Source organism: Pristiophorus japonicus, chromosome 7, assembly GCF_044704955.1.
Source record: "Pristiophorus japonicus isolate sPriJap1 chromosome 7, sPriJap1.hap1, whole genome shotgun sequence".
In the NCBI taxonomy this organism is placed as follows: Eukaryota; Metazoa; Chordata; class Chondrichthyes; family Pristiophoridae; genus Pristiophorus; species Pristiophorus japonicus.
This window is the reverse complement of record NC_091983.1, coordinates 197,861,221-197,867,220: the sequence shown is the minus strand read 5'-3', so window position 1 is coordinate 197,867,220 and position 6,000 is coordinate 197,861,221. Positions and strand designations below refer to the sequence as shown.

At 44.4% G+C, this 6,000-nt stretch overlaps 1 protein-coding gene across 1 annotated transcript in view; it reads left to right on the top strand.

Moving 5' to 3' along the window:
* The first annotated feature begins 851 nt into the window (after positions 1 to 851).
* gnmt (glycine N-methyltransferase) overlaps positions 852 to 6,000 on the top strand; it is a 94,023-nt gene continuing 88,874 nt past the window's right edge. The window contains exon 1 of the mRNA XM_070885698.1: positions 852 to 865. The gene's annotated coding sequence lies outside the window, so the exon portion shown is untranslated. The remainder of the gene's footprint in view (positions 866 to 6,000) is intronic.

The window sequence follows — 6,000 nt, the reverse complement described above, 5'->3', positions numbered from 1 at the left end:
TAAAGGAGGAAAGTGAGGTGGAGAGGCGGAGAGGTTTAGGGAGGCCCTACGATATCCTGGACAGCACTGCTTATTAGCGTTGCTTCTTGCTGCAAGGCTCCACTCGAGAATCAGTCCGCTAATTGCTTGTTACACTGACCTATTAGCATGGCCACTAGGGGCTGCATGCAGAGACCTGGCTCATGGTTACTGAAGATCATTTACCTTTTTCCAGGATACGGCAGCACATAACAGCTGGGAGAAACTTGCAGCAGGCGGTGGACCTTCAAACCTCCACCCTACAGGTGGCAGCATTGGAGCTTCTGGGGAGGGAATTAGAGTTGGGGAAATAGGAGGGCAGGAGCTCGCAGCAGGGTTGTGATGCCATTCTTCTTCTTTTCCTTCTCCTCACGTTACCTTTCAGAAAACTTTCCAAGCCTGATGTTACTCCTTCTATTGAAAATGACACGCACACTCATCTCTGCAGCAACCCATTCTAATCTATCTTCTTCTTTTCCTCTAGATATGCCCGAGGGATTCAATTCTGTATGAGACAATATTTGCTGCTATTTGTGACCTGGATGGCCGGAACTGGGACTGACATAACTGCCACTCAACTGCTTTTTCACTTGTCCATGAACAAATCAACTGGAGACCATTTCGTCATGTGGCCCAGTGATATATCTGAGAGACCAACAGTGAGAGATGCTGCTATTGCTTTCTCTATAGTTTTTGGTGTTGTGATTACTGTTTCGATTGCAACTGATGTTGCTCACTGCCCGATGGCAGAGTGCAGTACAGTCATTCGTCCATCGCTTGTAGGGCCGTGAGAATTCAGCACGACCGTTATGTTGTAACATCGTCATGGGAAAGCAGGCCCACCAAGGTCTGTATCTCAGCCATACACTCTGACAGAGATAGGGGGGGGTGTGAGGCCATGGAGGGATTTGAAAACAATGATGCGAATTTTGAAATCAAGGCGTTGCTTAACCGGGAGCAAATGTAGGTCAGCGAGCACGGGGATGATGGGTGAACAGGACTTTGTGCGAGTTAGGACATGGCCAGCTGGGTCACTTCTAGTTTACATAGGGTAGAATGTGGGAGTGCAGCCAGGAGTACGTTGAAATTGTCAAGTCTAGAGGTAACAAAGGCATGGATGAGGGTTTTAGTAGCGAATGAGCTGAGGCAAGGACGGAGGTAGAAATAGGCGGTCTTAGTTATGGTGCAGATATGTGGTCAAAAGCTCATTTCAGGGTCAAATATGACACCATGATTGCGAATTGTGTGGTTCAGCCTCAAACAGAAATTGGGGAGAGGTATGGACATAAAAGATTCCATGGAACTATTTTGAAGAAGAGCAGGGGAGTTAACTCCGGTGTCCTGGCCAATATTGATCCCATAATCATCATCACTAAACAAGTTATCTGGTCAAAATCACATTGCTGTTTGTGGGAGCTTGCTGTGTGAAAATTGGCTGTAATGTTTCCTACATTACAATAGTGACTACACTTCAGAAGTACTGTAAAGCACTTTGGGACGTCTGGTGGTCGTGAAAGATGCTATATAAATGCAAGTCTTTCTTTTCCATTTTACCTTTTGAGGTAAGATTAGATTTGAAGCTAAAGAAGATATGGGGCTTGGGGAATGTAGTGGAATTGCTCTTACAGGCATTCTGTGTTGTAAAATGCTAAGCCCCAAGAACCCTCTGTGTAAAGAAACTTCTAACTTCTCCTCACCTACCATTTTTAATTCATGACCCCTCATTGCTGATTGCCCTACCAAATGGAATAGTCTTTTCCTTATCATCCTCATCAATTGCTCTATTAATGTTTCCTTTCAGCTGCACCCCCCCCCACCCCACCGACCTTTTATTTATCTTGTGAGCTGTGTGTCAGCTGTGCCTCAGCAGGTAGCACCTTTGAGTCAGAAGGTTTTGAGTTCAAGTCTCACTGCAGAGACTTGAGCACCAAAAATCTAGGCTGCCATTCCAGTGCTGAAGGAGTGCTGCACTGCCAGAGGTGCCATCTTTCAGATAAGATGTTCACACTGTCAGTCCTCTCAGCTGGACGTAAAAGATCCCATTGCACTATTGCGAAGAAGAGCAGGGGAGTTATTCTTGGTGTCCTGACCAAAATTAATTCCTCAATCAACATAACAAAAACAGATTATCTGGTGATAATCACATTTCTGTTTGTGGGAGCTAGTTGTGCAAATTGGTTACATCATCATCATAAGCAGTCCCTCGAAATCAAGGAAGATTTGCTTCCACTCTAAAAGTGAGTTCTCAGGTGACTATACAGTCCAATACGGGAATTACAGTCTCTGTCACAGGTGGGACAGACAGTCGTTGAAGGAAAGGGTGGGTGGGACTGGTTTGCCACACGCTCCTTCCGCTGCCTGTGCTTGATTTCTGCATGCTCTCTGCAACAAGACTCAAATTGCTCAGCGCCCTCCCGGATGCTCTTCCTCCACTTAGGGGCGTCTTGGGCCAGGGATTCCGACCAAGCAACCGTCAAAGGCAAGCGGCAGAGGAACCAATCAGCATGGAGTGAAGGCGGGACCTTCCCTTGTACCTGAATGGGCGGGGCTAACAATTGTGATGCAGGGAAAGGGGGAGGGGGGTGGTTGTCGAGAACCAACATCAGCGATTGGCTGCGAAAGTTTTGCCGGAGTATCACAAAAGTTTCATACATTACAACAGTGACTATACTTCAAAAGAGTACTTCATTAGTTGTAAAGTGCTTTGGGATGTCTGGTGGTGCTATAGAACTGCATGTCATAGAAATTTACAGCACAGAAGGAGGCTATTCAGCCCATCGTTTCCATGTTGACCGACAAAAAGTTATCCAGCCTAAACCCACTTTCCAGCACGAGGTCCGTAGCCCTGTAGTGCAAGTAGTTTTTTAATGTGGTGAGGGTTTCTGCCTCTACCATCCTTTCAGGCAGTGAGTTCCAGACCCCCACCACCCTCTGGGTGAAAATATTTCTCTTCAAATCTCCTCTAAACCTCCTACTAATTACTTTAAATCTATGCCCCCTGGTTAGTGACCCCCTCTGCTAAAGGGAAATAGGTCCTTGCTATGTCTTTCTTTCTTACAACCTTTTCCTTGATTCATTCTTTCCTTGGGGAGAAAGTGATGAGTCATAGAAACATAGAAAATAGGTGCAGGAGCAGGCCATTCAGCCCTTCAAGCCTGCACCACCATTCAATATGATCATGGCTGATCATGCAATGTCAGTACCCCACTCCTGCCTTCTCTCTATACCCCCTGATCCCTTTAGCCGTAAGGGCCACATCTAACTCCTTTTTGAATATATCTAACGAACTGGCCTCAACAACTTTCTGGTGGTAGAGAATGTCACAGGTTCACAATTCTCTGAGTGAAGAAGTTTCTCCTCATCTTGGTCTTATATGGCTTACCCCTTATCCTTAGACTATGACCCCTGGTTCTGGACTTCCCCAACATTGGGAACATTCTTTCTGCATCTAACCTGTCCAATCCCATCAGCATTTTATATGTTTCTATGAGATCCCCTCTCATTCTTCTAAATTCCAGTGATATAAATAAGCCTAGTCGATCCATTCTTTCTTCATATGTCAGTCCTGCCATTCCGGGAATCAGTCTGCTGAACCTTCGCTGCACTCCCTCAATAGCAAGAATGTCCTTCCTCAGATTAGGAGACCAAAACTGAACACAATATTCCAGGTAAGGTCTCAGCAAGGCCCTGTACAACTGCAGTAAGACCTTCCTGCTCCTATATTGGGACCAGTACAAACCGGACGGTCTGCACCTGGGCAGGACCAGAACCAATGTCCTAGGGGGAGTGTTTGCTAGTGCTGTTGGGGAGGAGTTAAACTAATATGGCAGGGGGATGGGAACCAATGCAGGGAGACAGATGGAAACAAAAAGGAGACAAAAGCAAAAGACAGAAAGGAGATGAGTAAAAATGGAAGGCAGAGAAACCCAAGGCAAAAAACAAAAAGGGCCACTGAATATAAAGGGGCTGCAGGAGGGGTCAAAACTAGAAATCATGGTTTAAAAACTAGGATTAAAACACTCTACCTAAACGCACGCAGCATTCGAAATAAAGTAAATGAGTTGACGGCACAAATCATTACAAATGGGTATAATTTGGTGGCCATTACAGAAACATGGTTGCAGGGTGGCCAAGGCTGGGAATTAAACATACAGGGGTATCTGACGATTCGGAAAGATAGACAAGAAGGGAAAGGAGGTGGGGTAGCTCAGTTAATAAAGGATGATATCAGGGCAGTTGTGAGAGATGATATTGGCGCTAATGAACAAAATGTTGAATCATTGTGGGAGGAGATTAGAGATAGTAAGGGGAAAAAGTCACTGGTGGGCGTAGTTTATAGGCCCCCAAATAATAACTTCACGGTGGGGCAGACAAATAATCAAGGGAATAATGGAGGCATGTGAAAAAGGAACGGCAGTAGTCATGGGGGATTTTAACCTATATATCGATTGGTCAACTCAAAACGCACAGGGTAGCCGGGAGGAGGAATTCATAGAATGCATATGGGATTGTTTCTTAGAACAGTATGTTACAGAACCTACAAGGGAGCAAGCTATCTTAGATCTGGTCCTGTGTAATGAGACAGGAAAAATAAACGATCTCCTAGTAAAAGATCCTCTCAGAATGAATGATCACAGTATGGTTGAATTTGTAATACAGATTGAGGGTGAGGAAGTTGTGTCTCAAACGAGCGTACTATGCTTAAACAAAGGGGACTACAGTGGGATGAGGGCAGAGTTGGTTAAAGTAGACTGGAAACACAAACTAAATGGTGGCACAATTGAGGAACAGTGGAGGACTTTTAAGGAGCTCTTTCATAGTGTGCAACAAAAATATATTATAGTGAAAAAGAAGGGTGGTAAGAGAAGGGATAACCAGCCGTGGATAACCAAGGAAATAAAGGAGAGTATCAAATCAAAGACCAATGCGTATAAGGTGGCCAAGGTTAGTGGGAAACTAGAAGATTGGGAAAATTTTAAACAACAGCAAAGAATGACTAAAAAAGCAATAAAGGAAAGATAGATTACGAAGGTAAACTTGCGCAAAACATATAAACAGATAATAAAAGCTTTTACAGATATATAAAACGGAAAAGAGTGACTAAAGTAAATGCTGGTCCCTTAGAAGATGAGAAAGGGGATGTAATAATGGGAAATGTGGAAATGGCTGAGACCTTAAACAATTATTTTGCTTCGGTCTTCACAGTGGAAGACACAAAAACCATGCCAAAAATTGCTGGTCACAGGAATGTGGGAAGGGAGGACCTTGAGACAATCACTATTACTAGGGGAGTAGTGCTGGACAGGCTAATGGGACTCAAGGTAGACAAGTCCCCTGGTCCTGATGCAATGCATCCCAGGGTATTAAAAGAGATGGTGGAAGTTATAGCAGATGTATTCGTTATAATCTACCAAAATTCTCTGGACTCTGGGGAGGTACCAGCGGATTGGAAAGCAGCTAATGTAATGCCTCTGTTTAAAAAAGAGGGCAGACAAAAGGCAGGTAACTATAGGCCGGTTAGTTTAACATCTGTAGTGGGGAAAATGCTTGAAACTATCATTAAGGAAGAAATAGCGCGACATCTAGATAGGAATAGTGCAATCAAGCAGACGCAGCATGGATTCATGAAGGGGAAATCATGTTTAACTAATTTACTGGAATTCTTTGAGGATATAACGAGCATGGTGGATAGAGGTGTACCGATGGATGTGGTGTATTTAGATTTCCAAAAGGCATTCGATAAGGTGCCACACAAAAGGTTACTGCAGAAGATAAAGGTACGCGGAGTCAGAGGAAATGTATTAGCATGGATAGAGAATTGGCTGGCTAACAGAAAGCAGAGAGTCGGGATAAATAGGTTCTTTTCGGGGTGGAAATCGGTGGTTAGTGGTGTGTCACAGGGATCGGTGCTGGGACCACAACTGTTTACAATATACATAGGTGACCTGGAAGAGGGTACAGAGTGTAGTGTAACAAAATTTG